The following is a 24,735-nucleotide window of genomic DNA, read 5'->3' as shown; positions in this document are numbered from 1 at the left end:
GAAATTATAGTTTTCAATGTCTTATAATTTTAATAGCTTCAACAGTGTGGTTTCGATAATTTGATTATGAAATTTCGAGCTAAGTCCGTTGTTGTTTTTTTTGTCGTTTTATGGTTAAGTCTAAGTAATAACAAGCAAATTGACTCCCTAAGCAGTTGCAAAAAATTCTGGTTATGCATTAAGTTTATTTGCTTATGGTTTGTTTGAATTTTTCAAAATACTTGTTTTGAAAAAAAAACTTTGCTTTTGAGCATTGTCACTTTTACTTTCCTTCTGTCAATTTTTGTGGCTTGATATCTGTAACTATACAACACATCTGCTTTGTAGTGAACCAGGGACCAATCTTTATGATCGTTTTTTCCAGCCAATGGTTTCTTGGCTTCGGTACTACGCAGCATTTTCATAAAAGTGTGACTTTTGTATATTTACCGCCCTTTTCTGAGCTTCTTTTCCACAATATCACATCGATGGGATGACCGAATTGGCGTCAAATAAACCTGTAATTGAAAAAAAATAAATGTTTTCCGTGAACAGCTTATGGTATTGCCGGATGCGATAACGCTTTCATGTTAAATATGATTTATTTTTTTTTGTTTTTGCCGTTCTTTTTGTAGAATTCTGACATATTTTAGATAATGACAAGTCTCAATTGCTTCCTATTAGGTACTTACTAGTAGGTTTTATCTGATTCCACTCTTATTTGTTATTTGTTGTTTTTTTTTAAATGTAGTCGAATTTTGGTCGTAATTAACGTTCGCTATTATTTTATTATTATGTTTGTCATGTCCAGTGCTCTCATAAATGGTACATCTCATTGGCCCTCTAATGCAGCGATAACTTTTCCACTTAGTTGTTTGTTAAACGATACATAATTTTTTTTGAAAGTTTTCTATGTCTTCCTCATTTGGTAGTTGAGCGGGGTCGGAATATTATGTGCAAACGCCCATTACCGAGCCTCCTTGTCTGATTTATACACTGGAATTATTTGATTTTTTTTTAAAATTGTAATTTGCGGCCGTTGGATTTTCTGCAGCTTTATTTTTGATAACCGAACAAGAGTAAATTGGCTGTTTGCTGCACCTATTTTTGGTTGCTCCTAGAGCTATAAAAACATAGATAAAAATGTCTACAATTCGACTGAAAATATTCATGAAAGTTTATATCACATTTTAACTGGAGTAATATCACGTTATATGTTGTTATCAACTTATATTTTGGCCGCTTTTGAATCAGCTAACACTGAAATATTTTTTGAATTATTGTGGCGAATGCACTGTTGATGTTCTGTGAATATACCCCCACCTTTACAAAGAAAGAGACACTAGATCAAAACATACATACAAATTCAAAGACTTCAAATTCGCGGCATAACAATCTTTCAAATTGCGTAACGTTCGCTAGCGCTGATTTTTAATTTTACACAAACTTTGGTCAAATTTATAAAACATAAAGTTGAAATTTCAAACCAATTGAAAACTTTATCGCGCTGAAGAGGTACGTTTCACAAACAGCTAATATGTCAAAAAACCTCTGTCAACCAATGAAGTAACAAAATTGTAACCGGAAGAAATAAAACAACGTGAAATGAAATGCAGCTAATAAAACAAAACCATCTGCTCAGCTTAGTAAAAAATTTACTGCTAAGGAAAGATTAACGGGGTATTAAATATTGAATGAAACAGCTTACGGCGTGCTTAGCGTCTTACAGACATCTATTTGAAGAGAGGATTAAAATGGACAGTTTTTAAAAGAGAGTCAATTTCAAACAAGCAGATTATTGATTGAGTCATAATTCTAAGTGACGTGTGTGTTTGAATGATGTTTCATGTTTTTAGAAATAGTTGATTAAAAGAAGCTAAACAAAACTTCTAAAAATTTGGAATAATTTCTCCTTAATGGGATTTTTCAAATGAGTTTTTTTTCAAAGCTGTAAAAGAACTAAAGTGGTCTGAAGCTGACCACACTCTTTTAACAGCTCTAATTTCTTTATTATATCATTTTTGACAACTGATAACAATACTACTTTTTCGAGTTTTTCTAATTGTAAACATTTATTGTTCAAATCCTCTAAATTTATTTGAGGGCTAGGAACTTCATACCAGTCCAAGATTTTGGCATATCCATATCTTTTTCAGAGAGATAAAAAATTCATATCAATATAAATTCTTGAAAGATTGGATGCTGAGATGCTTTGAAACTTTTAATTTCTTGAAATATTATTAAGGCTTAAATATTTTAATATATGAAATTTAATTGTTCAAAAAATTTTAATTATTTATTACATTTTTGTAATGAAAATGATATCATGCAAAAATCAGTATCTCAGTGCCTTTTAATGAGAAAATTAAATTGTATATAAAAACCAGGCAATTGGTGGATGATTTCTTTTAAGCAAAACATAAACATTAAGAATACAAAAAATCGTTGTCTGAACAGGATCCGAAATGTTTCAAATAAACCTTTCTTTGTAATTCAATTATTTAATCAATTTATTACGTCAGATAACTCTTTTTGTTGGTTCTAGTGCACTGGTGGTTGAAAAATAATTAAAGTCTTTCATTTTGTTTAAAAAATTGTTTGACATGATAACTGAAAAATTTTACTTCACAACCATTCTTTATATTTTATTTTGACATATGTGCTATGATTTTTGAACATAGTTTCTCCTATGGTACTTATTGCACCTTAATAGTTTAATACTAGGACTCGAAAACCTTTTTAAAAAGGGCGTTTGTTCGTTAATATTCGTTTCAAATTTGAGAACCAGGAGTTAAATTTGTACCGAAATCAGTTTCCAAAAGAAATTTTTTAAAAGAGATTTTTAAACGCCGTGAACGCATTTTAACAAATTTACTCGTATTTTTTTCATTTGGAAACAATTATCAATTTTCTTTTTAAATTTACATTTTCTCTTTTGATTTCTAATGCGTTTCAAAAGAGCAAAGCCTATATAGTTTCAAATTTGCGTTGTCCTGGAACTCGATTTTACATAAGAAAAATAGCCCCAAATTTAAATTATAAAAATGACTTTCTCAATTTATTTTGATTCCAGAGATACATTGTTTCTCATTAATAACTAGAACATTGAAAAAATAAACTGGTGAAATAATTGATTACAACTGCCAATTTGAGCTGACAAGCTGAACAATTTTTTCTTCAAAAACAAAAAATGCAATCACTCAGTGGAAAAGTCGAGGATTTCAATGTTAAAATTTGTTCAGCATTTGTCGATCTAGAACGCATATTACTGATTCTGTTTAAGGATTTTGTTTCTGTTTTGATGTTGTCTGTTTTTTGCTAAGAAGGTCCGATCAGTTTTTTGGGCATTAGGAACAATGTAATGAGTGTTTGACAAAATGGCATTGCCAAAAATCTCGTATTTTACTGGCTGTCGAATCATTTCCCGTAAAATCCAGAAAATACAATTTTGAAAGAATTTCCAGTGAAAAAATATGACAATCAGAGAATCCAAATTATGGTGTTTTGAACTTCGTTTTGAGTTAGTGAAATAAGGTAAAGACACTCATTGCTTTTGCTTTCATTAGTCTTCTTTCGAGCTGAAAAATTTAATCCAAAATTTTGTGAATTTTTAGCTAGTTTTTTCAAAAAGTCAGGCCTTTTCCACTCCACCAAAAATGCTTTTCTATACACATTTTTTTAGTTCAGCCGGAAGTGCAGAAATAAAAAAATGTTGACACAATCTTTTAAAACAATAGTTTGGCAAATTTTACTTTCCTTAAATAGTACAGTGTTGTGAGAATAATTATTGGCCGGTATATATCCAATTTAATTCGATAATTTTCAATTTCATCATTTATTTTTCACATAATTATTTTTATTCATCAAAATATGTATTTTGCTAACACTTGCAATAATTACCTGATCTTAGAGTATGACTACAATATAAAAGCTAGTTTTTGTCCTACGTTGGTTCGAATTGTATAGGTCGCTGTTAATTTGCTTTGATTATAATTTTTTTTTGCTTTTGTGATATTTGCCAATTTTTTTCCAAATCAACTTGTTGATTATCACAAAACAATCAATTTTTTGTGCATTGTTTTTTTCCGTCGGATTGTGTATTTTTGTGTTGTTTGGAACAAATACCGATCCTAATCGATGACACAATTAATAAGGCTGTTATTGCTCCTTTAGTGGTTTCGAATTGAATTTTTTTCTTTCAAATTTATTACCGGAAAACTATTAGGAGGAAAATTTTTCATTTTATTTCCCCATTTACGACACATTTTTGTTACGTGCAAATGAAGACCAATGAAAAGAAAACATAAATTCAGTTAGAAGCTGCAAGTTTTTTACGACGTCTACACTTTGTTTGCCCATTTTTTCATTTTTGGTTTTTTTAAAATTTTTTGATATTTTCTATTCTTAAGACTTAGTATCCATTTTGACATGTCCAAATGGCATCCAATAGATCTAAAAGTTAATCTATTTGGTTCTATTAGCCGAACGCTTGTTGTTTTCATGACATTGGAAAATATTGCAAAATTGTTGTTTTCATGACATTGAAAAATATTTGCAAAATTGTGGATTTTTGAGATTTTGACATTTTTTTATCTTCTTTTTGTAAATCGTTAGCTCAGATATCGAGTAACAAGGTCCCATATTTTTCTAGAGAACTAAAATTCAATTGTCAAAGCTTTTTGGTTGTTCAGAAACGGTTTTTGGCTTTGAGACTATAAGTTTTCACATTTTTTTATTTGTACATTTGTCCACTTTTTGTTTCCGTACATTTGTCTGGTCACATTTTTACGTTAATGGCAGAGCACATACTACAAATATAGCGTGAAAAAAGGCGCAATAGACCATATATATTGCTTTTAGTGAACCGGTGATTGTTTAAACTGCTTCGACACTAATATACCTCAAAATATATTAGACTTCTGCCTATATTTAACAAACCTTTTGTAATCATATGATATATTCCGGATAATTAATGGTCAGAGTCTGTCTTTGGACGTTAAGATGAACCTATTGATGGGCTTAAGTCCATAGCTAATGGTTTTCGTGGCTTATTATTCTCTTTTTTTTTGCAAATATCATTGTTTATTTTCAAAGTCATCCGTTTATTTAATTCAATTTTTCTTATTTTTTGGGTAACATCATTGCAACATTTTTCAAACTTCAGATTTTAAATCAAAAATGGCTCTACGTTTGCTGTTTTTACACTTCTTTATATAAAATTTCCAAATTTAGAGACCTAAAAACTGCCGACACAAAATTTCTAAACTACAGGAGAAAATTAATTAAATTTCCATTTTCTATGAGAGAACACTTGAAATAAAACATTGCCCCCTTTTCGCTGACGTTTATTGAAAATGCCTAATTTATTTTTAATATATTGAAAGTTTTCATTTGCCAAATTATCTTTTCCACAAAAATTTGGGAAAAATAGGCCTTTTAGTTGCACTCGCAGCGATATCAGGGCTAGCTTTGTTCTCTTTGTGAACTCTTACAATAAATATTGGTCCGATTGTGTTGGGGTGTGGCTTTTTTTCAAAATTTTTTCGTAATCTTTTTATCTAAATTAACATTTTATTCATTAAGTTGTCAAGATGAGCTCATTCATTTTATTGCTTTGCATTTTGTCTTCGTAAACTTAAATTGAGGTTTGCATGAACTTGTTTTTTTGGTGTCTCAAGCTGATTTAGTATCACTAACCTAAAAATTCGGTTGATTTACTCAATTGGTACAAGTAAAACTAAACCAGTTTTTCATTTCACCTCTAATGGTTCTCATGATTTTGTGTATATATATATATATATATATATATATATATTTAGAAAGTGAAAATGAAATTTTGAGCCTTGCATGGCTTTATTTTTGACTAATGGTTTCTTGGTTTTGGTAATACTTTCCGAAAAACAACGTTGTGATTTTTACACGTTTGCGAAATTTGGAGGTTCTTTTATTGTTTAGTTGACAAGTTATCAAATTATTGACAGGTCAAATTGTCATTCACAGATTGCGCAATGGAACAAGTTTAAAGTTTCTGTTGATTTTTTTCGGTTTTAACGGCTGCGACATCGTTCTCTCAAGGCCGTCCTCTAGATGTATAAATGAACCATTTTAATGATTTCAGTTTATGGCTTAAGGTTTTAATGTCTTCCAAACAAAATAATTTCAAAAAACAAAGAAATTTTTGAAGCCAGAAATTTATGTTCGATTTTTTTTACAGAGTCTCATTAAGACCAGGTCCCATGAATTTTTTGTGCAACACAGCTTATTTTGTGTTTTTAGGTTCCATCTGATACCATTTCGATTTTGTTATGGTGTTTTCTTTTAAATATAGACATCAGCTTTTGGGTGCAATTAAAGTTTGATGTTATTTGAAATTAAAATTCGCATAGGCTCGTTTTCGCGTTATAGACAGTTCTCATCAGCCATCTAATGTGGCTTTAATTAATTTATTTATTGGTTTGCTGAGCAATATTTGAATTTCTGAAAGTTTTCTATCTCTTCCTCATTGGGTAGACAATTAAGTCTAAAATGAGGATGAGCGGGGTTGGAACTTTATGTGCGAACGGACATTACCGAGTCTCCTTGTTATGTTTCTCTCCTCATATGTTTCCGGTCATTCCCATATAAGAAATGGTAATTTAAACGCGTTGCAAAACTACCAGTGGAAAACACCAACCGATTCAAGTCCTCATTTGAATCAAAATTTGACAGTATCATTTCTCATTTTACATATTAACCAAGCCATAGACATGCAATTAACTGGTCATTTAAAGTTCTGAAGTTTGAGTCTATTTTGGTAGTCTACAAAGCCAAGCGTTCGTTGGTCTTCATTAAAATTCACGATTTCCCCAGAAAACGCGACCACAGAGAAAAACTAATTTTTGGTGCTTATTGAATAAAGCTTATTTTTGATGAACAATTTGCGTCCAATCAGATAGTGGAAAAAAGCTGGCTAATTGTAATATGTACCACCACAGGAAATTTCTATAGAATTTTTTCATAGCATATAACATTTTGAACAAACATTCAAAACTTGCTATTTGAAAAAATTATAGTATTAGTAAAAGTGAGTTCAATAGTTGTTCAAAGCCAGCTAATTAGAAAAACGTGCTTATGAAAGTGAAGCTAAATGACGAAAATGTGAAAAAATGAAAAAATATCAAAGTGAACAAAAATCAATAGAAAATTGTCTCAAGTTTTTTTTAACCAATTTGCAAGGCAACAATACATGTGGGCTGTGTTATTTTGACATCTTATTTGTTGTAAGCAAGTTGGAAAATATTTAGCGAGGTAAGATTTTTTCACTTGCTTTCATTTGAAGAGAATTTTATTTCAAATTAACGTATAACGTATCCAAAATTGAAAATCAGAAATAAGATATATTTTTTCCCGATGAAATCAAAACAAAACATCAAAAAGACAAGTTCGGGAAAATATTAAGATGAGTTTGACTACTTGTCAGCCAAAACAGAACATCAAGAAAACAAAAAAAACAAAAAAATTATGCAGTTGAATTTGTTATTTGTATCCTAACAGATGTTTGATCTAATATTACTGAATTTTTTTTTGATCACTGACATCTATTCTGCTAAATCACTGACATGCCCACAAAGCTACTGGGTAAAAAGTCTACAAACTAGAGCAAAACGGTGCGAAGTTCAAAAATACGTTTCTATTTTTGAAAGAATTAATTTCAAATTGATTATTATTATCATTAGATATTAACTGAAGTCACAAAAATGTTCATTTAAATCTCCATAGGAAGCAATTGGGACCTGTTATTATCCAGTGTCGAACTTTTACCAGTAGCATTGAAGACAGGTCATATATTTCATTTAACAAAGTATAGGTTAATGTGGTTTGTTCAGGTTTTATCTTATTCGATTTTGTTTTTTTAATGAAATTTTTTAAAATATAGACATCAAGTTTTGGTCGTAATAATTAATGTTTTTATTTGATCTTACACGACTAAAAAAAGGAAAATTACGGGCAAAATTTGAAAATTTCAATAAAGCTTTGCGCGAAGTAGCAGTGAAACCGTGAAAACCATAAACTTGTCATTAAGAGCATTAAAAAAGTTACATTGCGCAATATTTCAAGGCCAGTAAAACCTACCACTAATGTTATAATTTAAAAAGAAAGCTAACATCCTTTCAAATGTACTCTAAAAAAATTTGCACTCATGTAACTAAAACCCTTATCAAGACTAAAGGTTAGCTTACAGAAAACGGGTTTTGACCAGCTTACAGAGACTAAGCTACAAATCGACCGAAAAACAATTTTGAAATTGGCGAAGCAAAAAAAACAAAATGTTTTTGAAAACAAATATTTTCAGAAGCCATAACAGACAAATAAGTTCGAAAAAAAGATGAATTATTTTACAAAACTTCAGCAAGCCTATTTCGCCTGTGATTAATGGGATTAAGTCATGAGACTACAAAATAACAACAACTACAGGCAGAAGTCAAAACTTCACAAACAATATCACGACACCAAAGTGTTCAAGGCACTATAGATACAAGATGTTATCCGCAAGAACTGTAAATCATCACTTACTCCTCATCTGAACATCAACGGGCCTTTCTTTTATAAAAAAGGCGACGCAGAAATGACAAAAAGAAAGCCAAAAATTGAAAAGAATAAGATTCTCGAAAATTTTTTATGAAACTTAATGGTCGGAGCCATTAGTCAAAACATATAACTAACAACAAAAAAACTGTTTTAATCAAAGAAAGTAGTTGCGACTTCTTATTGGTGAGATTGAAGTACATGATCAAGTGCAAAAATTGAGAGAAACATTCGAAAAATCATTTAAAAAATTTAATTCAAAAGTCATTGAAGCAAATAGCTATAAACTGGATTCTTAAATGTGTTGAGTTAGGAGTCCTGGAGAAAGAATGGAGACCTATCGCTATCAGATTTATGTCGTGCAACAACGAAAACAAGAAAAAACATTGGCAAAAATTGAAATTTATCAACTAAATTTTGCGATTGAACTGTGTAAAGCATAAACTATTCAGCAAAAACAATTAACATAATCAGATACAACTCTTCCAAAGATTTCAAATTTACCAAATATGCTTAATTTCAATTGGACCTGTCAAAACGGAGAAAATTCGACAAGGAAACAAAAAGAGCCTATGAAAGGTGCAATTAAGCTCAAAAATCAACAAACATTTGAAAACTCGTAATATCAAAAGCAAGAAACCATTGGTTAAATATAAAACAGTTAAAGACATTTATTCATAACTAAAAGCAAACTGATTTCCTCTTGTTTCTTCTGGTACTAAACCAGAAATTGAGAGGAAGAAGATAAAACATTGGCAAAATTCAAATCTCACCGACATTCTCTAAAAACAAATACATTCAAAATCATAAGAGACATTAGGCAGCAAATGAAGACTTTGTGTAAGTTCTATTGCACCTCGTTAGAACGCCATTTGGATCCTAGATTGGGGAGACTAAGTCATTCGACTACAAAATTTATAACAATTGAGAAAGGAGTCCTAAAATATGTACGTGGTTTGAAATGTTTGTCAGTAATTTACATAAAAAACAATAAATACGGATATATTTTGAAAAAGCCGCGCCGCAATAAAATCTAGTTTTTTTCAAAATAAAGATCCCTAGTGATACCAAGATCACCCTGATATTGATTACGGTCTAAAAAGACACTCAATTGTTCAAATGGTTAAAAAATATATCAATTTTTTTTAGTATATCAGAAATATCTATTGCTCTTTGCATAATTATCGAGTTCAAATTTGATGCAAAGTGGCAAAAGTTTAAATTCAGAAGACTCCTAAAGCCCAACTAGCTCGTTTAGAAAGAATAAAACTGCAGTTTCTATGTGTCTACGTCCAGCAAAATTAAGGAAAATGGGCTCAAAATCCATATTTGGTCCCATTTTTGAAGAAAAAGTCTGAACTTGCCAAAAAAAATTCTAGCCAAAAAAATGAGATCGGGTATTTCAGCAGTCCTCCTCTATCTTTAAAGATAAAATCAACAACACTACTGTTAACAATTTAAAGTATTTTAGCAAAATTGACGAGAATTTGGTCGAAAAACGGAAAACGTGAATAAGAACATTGGAATATCGTCTACTTTTCACAAAAGTTTAAAACTCGATAACTCCCTGTAAAAAAACGAAAGTGAAAAAAACCTTTTTAGTTTCATATTCTAAGCCGGACTGGCTTTCCAATGATACCAGTCGCAAATCTCTACAATGCTTATATTGATTGGCCAAAACTGACTGAACAAAAAACCATTTGAGTATAGTATATAGGTCCTCCCCCCATCAAAATGGGTCGGAACATTAACCGCTAAAAGTTGACAGTGAGTTCTAATAAAAATGATAGTTTCACATTGTGAAAACATCAACAGTGCTGAATCAAGTTGATCCGGTTTCGAAATATAAGTGAGAAAGTTCGAGTTTGCATGCAATAAAGAATAAAGAATTAAATAACATTGAAGTTTGTTAAAGCAATTTATATGGTTCAAGTTTTTTAAAAAAGAGAAAAACTCAAGAAAAACATTGTCGCTCAAAATTGCAATCTTCTCATTTTTAAAACCAAAATTTCGATCATAAAACAGTTTAAAAATTGCGGAAAATAGCAAATTTTCAATTTATGTGGATTATTATTACTTCCAGTTTCTCGGATACAACTGCTCACCTTTCAGCTGAAACAAAGCGCTACCTAATTTAGCGGCATTTGAAATCTGAAAATATTAACCGAAAAGGTAATTTCTGCTCTATTCAAAGCGATTGTAAAAATTTTGTGAACTTTTTTTCTAGATTCATATCACATAGAAAAGCGGCAAAAGAAAAGCTTTTATAGTAATTTTGTTAAATTTCATCTCAATTTTTCTCAAAAAACTATAACATTATCATAGAGGTGCAATTTCAACGCTCAATGATTACATACTATCGAATGTGTTAGCAGAATTTAGAATAATTTTTTTAAACGAGAATCGTTAAGGCTCAGGAAGCAAAGACTCAATAAATTAAAACAAAAATTATCTTTTACAATAACTTTATTTATGTTTCTAATTGCTGCTAATTTCTATGCAGAAGAAATACAAAAAATTGGCATAAATTTTTTTTGTTTCTTTAGTAGTTAAAAATAAAAACTACGCGACGAAAGGAAGCGACGAAAGTCAATTATTGCGAAATAATTTTGATTTCGTTGTTTTGATTGCTATATAAACATGTTTGTGTTGGTTTAAGTTACATGAATGGTGTCCAGGTTAGGAAATTTCAGTAAAAAGGTGCCGATATTTCTCCTGCAGAACTCATTACCTGCAAACTTGCGGTAAAAAATACCTTCAATTTTTTTCAAGATATCGATTGTTAAATTGGTTTATAACATTTTTGTTCAATCAACATAAGAGACAAACAGGAGTTAATGAGTTTGTAATTTCAAGTAATCTGGCATTTGATATTCGTTTTCTTTTTGGATGTACTCTTGTGATACATTTTGGCATACCGGGTTTTCAATTGAGCAAAAACCTTCTGTCACAAGTTTGACATTGATTCGAGAACAAAATTATTTTTGCTAAATTTCGAGAACAAAAAATTATTTACATTTTACAGATTGCCGAAAAAATTTTGAAACATGGCCTGGTACGAAAGCACTGACTACACGGACAAAGTGAGAGAAGCGTACTACTCAATTCTGAAGCCATTCATGACGCAAGATACCATGTCTCTGAATGAGAGTGAACAGAACAGACTAAAGGGAACACTAATTACTGTTTCACATACCCTCACGGAAGGAAACATCGTTCCAGCTCTCGAGTTCATTCTTGTAAGTTCTCTTAAATTTCAAAAATATCGAGAAATATAAATTAAAAATTGTGAAAAACAAGGAACCTCGGTAATGTGTGTTCGCACATAATGTTCCGACCTGAGCTCATCCACATTTTTGACTTAATTGTCAACCAAAGGAAGAGATGTTCAATAAAAATAGATGTTTGGGTTTAAAAGACACACCCAAGCTACTAACTGATTTACATAATGCGATGCCTTATTAGAGCGCTCACGAGATCTGCCATTAATAGGACTAAGAGAAAAAGAACAAAATAAGCAAAAAGAGAAAATATTTTTCACGGCGAAACTCAATCTCTTAATTTAGATACAACGTCAAAGGTACAACTTCAAAAACAATCAGATAAATCTTTAACACACCAAATTTAACATTCCTAAAAAAATCTAGATAACAAGTCGATACAAAGAAAAAATTTTGAGGAGAAATTCAAAAATCCAACAACTTTTTTTAAACCAAATAAATTCAAACGTCTTAAAAGCCACTGGCTTTTAACTGAAAAACTCCTGAGAAAAATACCAAATGTCCAAAAAAACAGACAGGACATGTCTTTAGTTAGACTAAGCCATAAAAACGGACTAAAGATGCAGATAAACTCTAAAAACTACAAACAATTTGCGAAAACTCAAATTATTGATGCCATTAAATTTGTTAGATATAATCTGAACATTATGTCTTTTATTTAATAGCTAAAATTTCAGCAAAATTATACTAATTCAATTAAAAATATACTGAAGGATTAAAAATGTTCCGCGGCCTCATTTGAAAATCATTGGGATCGGTTATTAACCTGAATCAGCTAAAAGAAGAGAAAAATAACCCAAATAATGACCCAAAAAAAATTAATGAAGTCGCATATTATCCAACAAACAAATATGCTTTGTGACAAAATATCAATAAAAAGATTAATGTTTGAAATAAAAGAAAGTGCATGGGACCTCTCAATGATGAGAAAGTTTCAAGAACTACAAAAATTGAAAAGTTTAAAACATTTTTGAAACTAAATATAAAACACTTTAAGACAATTATCTACAAATTGGCTGCATTGAATGAATTCAATGAATTCAATGATTTCAATGAACTCAATAAAATACAAAACAGGCAAAAACAGCAAACTCAGAAAAAAAATTGAGCGAGAAAAGTGTCGAAGCCATTTAAAAATGAACTTTTCTCTCGGGAGTTTTTCGTTTGCAACTAATTTTTTCATAAGCGATTTATTGTCACAATGTAACTTCAAAAAGTCAACAAAATTGAACAACAATTCTAAAATAACCAAATTTTAAAAAAACCCGTATTATCAAAGCCATTAAATTCACCAGGTTTCAATGGATTTGAATAAATAAGCGGACTTATTTCCCTTGGGAAGAGAATGATATTTGCAATTTAAAAGTCATCAATAAGTATTACAATTAGTCTTAAGGCTATGAAAAGCACAAATATAGGCAAAAAACCTAAATATCAGTAGGAAAGTGCAAGATGAAAAAGTCGAAGCTATTAAAACCATAAGCTATTCTCAAAAACTGTATCTACAATCAATGTTTTCCTTAAGTCAAATTGATAAGTCAATAATAATTATAAAAACCCGCCAAAAAAACAATGGTTGGAAGATAAAATTGCTAACCAAGTTAATTTTGGTTTCAGTAGAAAAGGGTTCTTGTAATTAGCGAGACGGACCTACAAGTTCACAGAAATAATTTTATTGTCGTAAATGTCCAAAAAAACATTTCTCAAAAAATTGTACTTATAGTGTTACTAGCCATTAGCAGTCCACTTAATAGGCACTAGATAGGCTCACTAATGCCCCCAGAAAGCCTATTTCACTTTTGTTCAACGAGTATTCTATGACATAGGAATACAAAAATTTATTAAAATTTTAAATAACATTAAAAATACGAAAACTCAGAGTCGCCGCCATAAATAAGAGTAGCGCTTCCTTGAAAACGATCAATTAGTTCATTGGGCATCATTTGGCGGTAAATGAGGTTTGTCATTAACGGAAATTTGATGCAAAAAAGGAATTGTCTCTAAGTGACTTAAAAAAAACAAAAAAATAAAATACTTCTATAAAACAGCATTTCAAATCGAATTCAAATTTTATTGATAGTAGACTTCCCACTAGCTTTTTTGATAGTAGACTCCCAAAGAGACCACAACTAGTTTTTTTAATCGCTTTTCAACTATTACGAAGACAAACTTGTTTCATTTTGGTAGCATAACATCTAGTTTTGATTTAATATTTTGATTGAAAAATTCTTAAAATGAACAAAAATTACGCTAAAACTGAACAAAATCATACCAAAAGTCACGTGTTCACACAAAAGTTTGAATCACAATAACTCCTCGGAAAAAATGAATTTCTAATTTTTTTTCAAATTCTACTATGGACTAGCAGTTTAAAGATACCACTTTCATTTCTCTTTGATGGACATATCGACAGGCCAAATTTGACTGAAGAAAAACCCAAATTGAGTATATAGTTCCTCCATCCCACAAGTGGGGTGTCTGAACAATAATACTGAAAAAGAATATATGGGGCATGCGTTACTGTTTAATGATTTTCTTGAATTTTATTTTTGTATATGACACTATGTTGTTAAACAGAACCAAGGTTTATGCTATTCCGTTATTAAGCTATGCGGACTTCTCCCAATTTACGTAAATTTTAAGTGAAAAGTGGTGTCAGGTTAATAAATAGCGCGCCAACATCACTTTATAATTACAAGCTGAAATTTTTGTTTGGCATCAAAGGACCTGATAGTTTTTTTCTACTTTAATTCTAAACCTCAATAAAAGTATCGCAAAATAAGTGGCTGCGAAAAAACGTTAATACCACATTGCTATTTTTCGAACTGCAGCTCATTTAATTTTGAGAAAGTCAAAAACAATTTGATAAATATCAATAACTACAAGTTTTTGAAAAATCTGAATTTGTCTCTGATGGCAGAATTTGTTCCAAAAAACAACTATTAACTGATTTTAAGCAATTTTATTCAAAAAGATCAGTTTGAGAAAATTTGATGAGATAATTGTTTAAAGATACTGGTTGAAATCTGGTTCTGTCTTTTAATAAGTTACTCATCATCTCAACACGCAAACAATAATGAAAAATTTATGAAGCTAAAAAATGAATGCCATCATTTTGGCTGAAATTAATTTGAATCCTTCAAATATCTGCCGATTTATATGTTATCATAATGTTTGCAATTTAAAATGTAAATAGTAAATTCTGATATGTCAGAAAAAGTTAAATTGCTAGGAAATTAAAAAAGATCCCAATACTGTTGAACTCCTTTTCTTGTTTTGTTTTCCTTAAGCGATTTGTCAAAACGGACTATTTTTCCTTGAGCGATTGTTCAGATCATATCTGAAACAAACCATTCGAATGTCTTTTAAAAATAGTGGTAATATTGCCTGAGTAGTTTCATAAAAATAACTTTGCATTGAAAAGAATCAATTGGTTTTTTCATTACTACTTCAGCATATGTTATTTTAAAGATGAACTCATGATCAGCTCATTAGTAAACAAAAAGGCGATTTCTTGTTTGTCAATAAACTTGGCACTCAATTACTTCAAACAAAAAACTCTGCCGTAGAAAATGTGAAAAATTTTAAACAATAACTTTTAAAAACATGACTTTACATCTGAGTTTTCACATTTGCCATAAAAAAAATAGTACTCTTTTCCTGCAACTAATTTTTGGGTCAATTCTGACGCTACACTAAATAAAGGTACTAGAAGGGCACTAATGGAAAAATCTGCTTCCACTATAGGCAAACACATAGATGCCGCAATATCAATTTTGAAGCACAAAAAGGCTATCTTTTAGGATATTTCACAGAAAAAGCTATGTCGTAAAATTCTTGTCAGACAAAATGCTTTTTTTAAAGTTACTTGAATCTCGAAAAGCTACAAGGAAACATCTTTCCAGAAAATATTTATTTTGCAAAATCTTTCTAGACTTTGAAAATAATGTCGTCCAAAAATACTCTTGCATTAAAAACTTTTTTTCTAGGCTGGTGTAGATAAGCTTTTAACGAATGATTAAACGTTATCAAAAATTTTCTCAGAAGTTAATTCGAAAATGATTGAAAAAAATTAAAATTTTGTAAGACAAAAATAGCTATAAATCACAAATGGCACAGTATATTTGAGTTTTCATAGTGCTCTCCGTATAGGAATTTTAAGGGAGGATGATTTTTTTGAGGAAATCAGAATAAAAACTTCCAATACCGACACCCAGTTAGCGTATCGTTGGGAGCTTTTAACAATTATTGAAAACATTTCAGGTCGTATTAAGCTCCACTTCGGCGCTGCTTAGTTTGTACTTCGTGGCTTGCTTCCTATTCTCGGAAGAACTGAGAGAGTTGAAAAACTACCCAGTTTTTCTGATGAGTCTCATTGACTTCCTGGTAACTGGACCCGGTATTACAGTGAGCACGTTTATGAATGAATTTGCGGATTTTCACAACGCTGTGCTGAGTGGTTATAAGCCGACCAGTTTCGAAGCTTATGTTCGCTTTCGCGACTCTATGAGATCACATATAAGCATTTTATTCAAAACAAATAGCGTTCAAAAATAAATAAATAATGTTAACTCTTTCCAAATATACCCCCATCCCCCTCGGCGCTCAGTGACCATTTAACATACGCTCCTCCTCCCCCTCCCCCACCAAATTACCGTCAATATAGCATAACGAGGGGCTGTGTTTTCAAATTTTCGTGGGGGGGGGGGGCTGGAGTGGGAACAAAATATAACGCGTTTGGCGTTAAAATTTGGGCGTTTGGGGCTTGGAAGAAATTAAAAATGTTACCATTAATTGCATTGCCATAATTATCGTTGTAGAAAAATTAATATAATAAAACATAAACCGACAAATGTCGGAAGAATTGCTCTTGAACGACAGGCGAGGCAATTTAATTCATGGTCTTTAGTCTAAACCAATTGTTCTTTATGGGTGCAAAAAACTTTGACCCCACCGGGAATCGCAAAAAGTCACTTGAGAAGTCAAAGAATGTTCTGGAAGAAAAGCGCAAAATTGTCAAGCGAAAAATGTGCATAAAAAAGACACACACGTTTACAATAATTGCTATGAACTTCGCTCAAGAGCAATTAATCAGCTACTAAACGAATAAGATGCTTACCTAGTTCCTTTCTTCGCCGACCATTTCGGAATTTTCTGGGTTCGATGTTTTCCGGATCTTCTGTCTGGTCGACTCAGCACTTACGGAGCGGGTCTGTGCGCAGTTCTGTTTGCATACGAAAGACACGTTCTAATCTGTCGCCCAGCTAAAACAGACAAATTGTTGAGTGGACGAAAGCGGGTGGCTATCTACGCAATAATAACTGCAATCATCATTCTCTTGACATCAGGTATTGGCTAAAAGAGCTTCAATTTGCATATGGTAAATTGCGTGTTCCGACAAAACAGTCCCATTCAAAACGGCGAAGAGTCCTCGAAAAAACAGACCCAGATACATCAATCCCAGCAAAATAGTCCCAGACAGAATAGACCAAGACAAAGTTGTCCCAAGCAGAGCGGTCCCAGAAATAATAGTCACAAACAAGACAATCTCAGACAAAACATCTAAATAAAAATGCAAAGTAGTCCACGAAAATTAAAGGATAATGACAAAGCGCATTAATTAACAAAACTTAATAAGAAATTAAGCTAACCTTATCAATTTAGCAAATTTTTATAAGTAAACGCAAGACTGGTTTTTAAAAAATCGCAGGTTTTATTCTCAAAGAAGAGAAAATAAGATTCCTTGGCGAAGTTCCGTGTCTTAATATCAGTACAATTTAATTAAAAAAATTCTCATGGGACTCATTAAAACTGAAGAAGAAAACAGAATTGCACATGAAACTTAGGATAACACAAAGAGAAAACAATCGGGACAACTCATAGCCATTTACTGAGTTGTACCAGCTGTTAAAAAAACTTTTCCCTTTTTTACATTTCTAAACGTTTTTGTCTTCATTTTTGAAATTCAAAAAACTTTTTGGATTTTACAAAATATCAAACATAAACTAGACTCCTGAGTTATTTTTTTTCACGCAAACATCATCTTTTAATTTTTTACTTTACCCGTACCTAACTCTAAGTGCGTTTCAGTACTGGGCGTTTCAGTACGTTGTATAAATACAATTCCTCATCATTGGTTAATCATAGACTGATTCATGTCACTTTTTTGACCTGTCAGACGTGTGTTCACCCTAACTTTTTAATGGTCAGACTTGCGCCAATTTCGATTTCTTACTTGCCAGCCAATTCTGATTTTATAATGGCCAGACTCAAAAAACGTCCGAAAAAACGTCAAAATCGGCCAAAAATCTTCAAAAATAGCCGTAAAGAAGGTGAAACTTAGCCTGGGAATCATCACTTAAATTTTTTTGAAAAGTTGGATTTGGAAATCACTTGGCAAGTGCAATTCAAGTCTGACATGACTCATACGATTGATAATGTAATGACTCAATACTGATTTTTGTAGAAAGACTTGCATTTTTATTGGGCCAGTACTCAAACTCACTTAGAGTTGGGTACGCGTAATAACTAGTTCAGTGGATTTTGTTCAAATTTAATCCCCCCCCTGGTCTTGAATTGCCCAACCAGTTTTTTCAATCACACACTTTCAAGATGATCTACTGAAACATCGCATTAGGCGGGACTTCTATGTCTGGAATGCCAAGTTTGAAAACAACAAAAATCAGCGCTCTCTCCATTTCAAGAAAAAGTAAAACATACTGGTAAATAAAAACAAAAGCAACTAATTATTAGGTACAGAATGCGGGTAAAATTAGTAAAAACATATTTCACTTTGGAACCTGTAGCGATATCTGTGCGCTACAATCGATGCAGGAAATATGAAATTGATCAAAATTCTCGGATCTATTCTGTTATTACCCCCCCCCCCCCCAGCTTAGTGAAACAATTGCTTTCGATTTGTTGCAGCTATTTAGCTTTCAAAATCATCTATAATTTGTTTCTTGAGTTTGATATCTTGCCGACAACATGAGCATGAGATATAACCTTTCTAGAGCTTAAATACTTTTGCGAGGTTGAAAAATAGCTAAATGTTTTCAAAAATTTTGTTCAAGCGTCAAAAGAAAGGTCCAATTTTGTTCATGAACAATTTCATTTAATATGTGCAACAGGAGACGGAATATACCGTTACGTAACAAATGACGTAAAATGCTCAATTGGGTTGAAAATCAGAGGCGATTATTCAAAAGATATCAGATTTGGGGCTACAACCATAACTTCGTTAGTCTTTGCGATAATTCCTGCTGCGTTGTCGTCTTATTATTACTCCAAAATCATACGAGAGTTATTAAAACTAAATCAACGTGTTGGGCGAAACATGAACCTGGTGATGGCTTTCGGATCGATCTGTCTCATGTGGTTTTTGGTACGATCATTTGCTTTTGTTCTTTCTGCTTATTACTTTTATGGAACCAAAACGATTTATTTATACGAGGCCTATAAATATCCGTTATTGGCGAACTTCCGTGGAAATCGATTTCTGAACAACATAGCATCATTCACATCGATAATCAACCCGTTTCTGTTACTCATTATTCTTCAAAATTTTCGAAAGCCTGGAATAGATAAAGCAAAGCAAATAAAAAATAGTCTCTATCGGTGGTACACAATCTTTAAAGCAGCGTTACAAATTTTTATATGCTATTACGAAAAAATTTAGATTCAAGTAGTTGTAAGAAACCCTATAAAATCACCCCATATAACAATTTCAACCTGTTATCATTTTTTATAATTTCTCCCTAACTAGAGTTTTAAGGTATGTACCGTTAAAATTGAAAGACTTGCAATAAATCTGATTAAATTGTTTTTTTTTTCGAGTTTACAATTAAAGATGCAGAAATATCGCGGTGAAAATTTTACCGCATTTCTAAACTTAATTTTGTGATGAAATCTTGACCCAGTTATAAACATGAAATGTAAAATTCACCTGAAATGGAAAATTTTCCCGTTCTTTCTTTTTATACCGCAAATTATGAGTGCTACTAACGACAAAGATACTGAATTTAATGATAGTTATAACTGATACGTTGCCGAAAAGATAAGTCAACAAAGCTTGTTTGAGTGCGTTTGCTCGTGAAATTCAAAAATACAAGCCAGTGAGTCGACCAAATTGATTATAATAACTATTACGCTAATGGAACAAGGATTTCAGCCATCTCTGATCGTATTGGTTGTTATACTTAGTTCCACGATGTCAATGCTGTAATACCGTGGTGTATTAAACACAAAAACGTACTCAATAAATGTAATTCAAGAGGGGCGGAAGTCTTGGCGAAAATAAATATGTAACCAAACAAAATAGGATTCTGGCACAGGGCACTTTGGGGGTGTAGGTTCTTTTTACCGCCTAATCATGCTCGGGCTCGTGGCCCACATACACACAACCGTTAAGGGAATTCGTAAAAACTTAGAATGTGCGATTTCGGATGTTATCCCAAAAAAGTCACTTTTCCTCCCACAAGTGATAACATCTGCCCTGCATGTGATGCTTCCGCTACCATTCTTTGTATTCAAAAATGTTGAGATTTGGCCGAAATCGAGAATTTGGAAAACTCTTCTTTTTCACTTATACTTGATGTAAGTAAGTAACACCTGGTTCTACGTTGCAACAAGCTACCCGCTGCGAGCAACTATTCATAACGGAATGCAATTTCATATAAATCCCTCTCAAGTTCATTTAGGTCGGTAATTCGCTATAAATGATTCATCAACTGCTGCTGATTAGAAATTATTTTTCCTCACATCCCGTTCAGCATCATGGGAGCTAAGATCGTTTTCTTTAAATTTTACAAGAAATAGAATGAGATGGTTTGATCTTTTAACAGCTACTTTCATTATTTTTTTCTCTTTAAGGTAAAAGTACAATGACGACAACTGTCATCATTAAGGTGATTATGATTACACCAGAGAATTAACACACAAGAAAACAGTGTGTGCCAGGGCTAAACTAGCATTCAGTCAGTGCAAGTAAAGTCTTTCAATCTTTAGCAGCATATCAGAGACTTCTAAGAGCTCGGGGGGTAAAACCCGTTCATAACTTAGTTTTAGTTTGCTCCACGATTCTTGTTACATCCATTACCGAACCTATTCAGCTTGGTAGCTTGTTGACTTGTCTGAAAAGTATTTCGCTTTTAAAAGTTGTCAGACGTTCACAGCTAAGATGTTGTCTCTTATTATATTGTCTAATTCTCAGTTTGCCTCAAAAGAATGTTCATGGCTTAGCTATCAGTCGTTGTGGTATGAACTCATTAGTTACCATTTTACAGAACATAAAACGATGAACCGAAACAAAATGAAATTTAGATTTTGTTGGAGCGAGAGTATTTGATCGAAAATTTCAGTAAAAACCCATTTAGTTAGTTTTTTAATAACAAATGAAAGATCAATACAGCCGCAGATAATGAAGCTGATCGCTAGACAATGATAATTGAAGCTATGATAACCAAATTTATAAAAGAGCCGACAAAACCAAGTTAGATATTACCAACAAATATAACAGAATAATGCTATTAAAACTTAAATTTGGTAATTCCCTCAAACTGTTCGAGAATAAATTAGATAGATGTTTCTAGATCTCAATCTGAAGTATATTTAAAACAAGGGGAAACATGTGAAAAATGATGTTAGATAACTAGAAAACTAATCTATCTAACTTTCTGGGAAAACTAATGTTTTCACAAATTACCTGTTTGTGTACACTGAAAGGTAATGGTGCTGGTTATTACACGCTAATTGAAACAGGTTTATTAATTAGTTATAATCTCAAATTCCAACACTGAATTGCCATTTCAATCACAGAACAAGTTGAAGGCGAAGGTGTGAAGAATAATATATAAAAGAATTAAAATTTTCTTGAAAAACAACTCACGTGTTGTGAATAAAAAAAACATTTCCACAATTTGAACGTTTTTGTCAATTAAGGGTTTGTTGAACGACAGAAAGATCTTGAAGAATATAGTTGAATTAGAATAAAATTTCCTTCATAAAAACTCGCGTGAAGTAATTAAAAAAGTGTTTTCACGAATTGCGGGTTTTTGTGGTTTTTTTTACAGATCTTCTACTTTATGCGGATAAAAGATACAAATAAACACACTAGGGTAGTTGTAAGAACAAGTGTTGGGGTGCGTAAGGCGGGTAATTTTTCCTTCTCGATAACAGCGGGTGATTTTGATGGGATAGGAAATGATGACTTCCTATTAATTGGGGGGTGCAGACAGTCGTATTGTACATATATCCACACACATATACACGCATAAGTATACACGCTTACATGTCCAATAAAATTGAGAACACAGCGGCAATTTCTTGTTCCGATCACAACAATTCAACATTTTCATCAGCTGGGTGAACTGGGTAAAAGAGGAGGGTGATGCGGAGGGGGTGGGAAGGCGAGATGGGGCCGCTCAGACAATTCTGATAAATTTAAAAACTCGTCAATATAACTAAATTAATTTGTACGCCGTCATCTTAGAATATCTGATAGCTGCATAATTTGCTATAAACTAAAAATAGCAAAAGTAACACAGAAATTCAGTAATCTTAGAACTGCTAAATAGTTTTTATAGAACTGAAAACATTCTCTAACAACTATCAATAGTTAAAATTGTGAATAATAATCGATATGAAATTCTTCACAATATCAAAATTATTTCAGAAATATGAAAATTTGGAAAATTTCGAAGCGGATCTGTTGAATAATTTTCCATGCTTGAAAATGGCCAATATTGTACTGCATACTTATTAGGAGTGGCTGATGAATTTGATAGGGTCAATTTCATACCTCAGAATGTCTCAAGGGACCCGTTAAACCGCGAAGTTGTTCACAAAAAGGTAGGCGAATGCGATAACAACAAGAAGAACGAGAGAACGTCTTTTTAAAACTCTTTTCGTTTTCCAACGTCTAGCTCAAAATTAAAACATCCTTCAAAACATCGGTGTATGAATTCACTTTTATCAATTCGATTCAATATTTTCATCAAAATAACTTCTATTATTGTTCACTATCTTTTTTTCTAATAATTCCAATGTCTCTCTAATGTCCGGAATTCAACAAGGAACAAATTCGCAATCATAAGAGCTGTAATTTTTGCTTAAAACACTCACGTGCACATTTTAAAATGCCGAAAGTCGGCAGTGCCAGAAGTCAAAATGCCAGAAATTGCTACTTAGCCAGAAGCTGATTTTCGTTGACTTTCGTCATTTTAAAACGTGCGCGTTTCGTGTTTTAAGCATGGTTAAGTGACTCTGCAGAATTCACATCGAATTTCTGACTGAATATCTTGAACCACCTCGCGGTTCTCGATAAACGCCAGAAGTTCTCAGTGACCTCAAACAGAGTCACTAAACCATTACTTCCTACTATCTCAAATTTATAAAAAAGCAAAGCCTCTAGAGTAGGACAACTACCGGGATCAAAGAAATTATAGCTTACTTCAGAATCAAAACAAAAATTACTATCTGATAAGGAGTCGAGGACAAACTTATATTTCGAAAACAGATTATAGTTTTTCAAATCATTTAGCATTACTTGAACTTCAATTAGTTTTCCAGCGAGAGGAAGAAAAATACTCCTGCTGAATGAATTAGTTGGTTTGTCTAACTTTTGAAAACAAGTTTTGTGAACTTTCCTACATTAATTGCTCTCACAGGTCCAAATTGGTAGCCCAAACACCTTTGATGATCATAAATGTTGTCCAAGAACCATGGGTAAGCAATTAAACACGGACTAGAAAAGAGCCACAATTCTTGCCAAATGTCACGACAGAGAATCATTGTCGAAAAGAAAAAAAAATTCAAAGCGTCTTTAGCCCAAAATTTTTTTTATAGTTACATAGAACAGCGAGTAGACGGCGCGATATACACGTCTTATCAGTCATTTTCACTCAACTGTGTAATCTTGTAATCTTAATATATCAGCTTATATAATACACTGGGGAACCAAAAAACTACGTATAGCACAATATATAAACATTAAGCGTTTTTCCTGAAAAAGTTTGATTTGGGCTGTGGTGTAAAAAAAGACGTTGAAATTTTAAGTTTCTTTCCCATTACCTCCTTGTATAGATTTTTTTTTACTATATGCGATGCGGTTGCAATTCGATATGTTTTTTTGTGGATTAAAAATATAATCAACTAAGCTTAAAATCAAGATTTAGTACACAGCTTGCATAGAAACGTCACCAAAAAGGTAACAGGTTTAAGATATAACCATCGACTGTAAGGTTTGAGAGCTTTTCAAAAAAAGAACAACACTCCTTGAGAAAAACATAATAAGAAAAAAATTTGAGTTCGGACAATCAATTACATATGGTTTGGGTTACAATACAAATAATCAGACAAAAAGTGTTTGTTAGTTATCGCAACAGGTTAATTTTTCTATCCTTCTAACTTAATTGGAACTTTTGAACTTTGCAAAAAAAAATATTTTTTTCTCAAGACGTAGGAAAAGCAGGAGGCACTAGAAAGGTTAGCAAATAATCCCCATCTGAATACAATTGAAAATTTATTGGTAAATTCGAAGCAACAATTACGAAAAAGGACAGCTCTTTTGAAAAGTTTGGAAGCAAAGGTGTAAGAAAATTGGCGTAGATGTTAAAAACAGACTACTAGATGTTAATCAATGATACACCTACAAAATACTACAACAAAAATTTTTAAAAATGCTTTAGATATACTTAGCTTTTTGGTTCCATAGTGTATTGATACTATTCTCGGCCAGGTGGGCTTGGGTCACGCTTGGGTCTTCTCTAGTGGATCACGATTTTTCGGAGAATAATGTAAAGTTTTTATTTTTGGCGGAAACTACTTTTCAACAATTTAACAGCATTCACCACAATTCTTACAATTTTTTAGCACTTTAGCTTAGGCACATCGACCCGGGCGATTAAGCACA

At 32.0% G+C, this 24,735-nt stretch overlaps 1 long non-coding RNA gene across 1 annotated transcript in view; it reads right to left on the bottom strand.

Annotated features, from left to right (window-relative positions):
* The window catches only part of LOC142353191 (uncharacterized), a 39,794-nt gene that overhangs the window by 5,114 nt on the left and 9,945 nt on the right, over window positions 1–24,735 (bottom strand). Inside the window, exon 2 of the long non-coding RNA XR_012761034.1 lies at window positions 16,945–17,089. This is a non-coding gene — a long non-coding RNA (uncharacterized LOC142353191). The remainder of the gene's footprint in view (window positions 1–16,944; window positions 17,090–24,735) is intronic.

This window comes from Convolutriloba macropyga, chromosome 14, assembly GCF_964194025.1.
Source record: "Convolutriloba macropyga chromosome 14, txConMacr16.3, whole genome shotgun sequence".
Taxonomy (NCBI): Eukaryota; Metazoa; Xenacoelomorpha; order Acoela; family Convolutidae; genus Convolutriloba; species Convolutriloba macropyga.
This window is presented reverse-complemented; position numbering and strand designations above follow the sequence as displayed.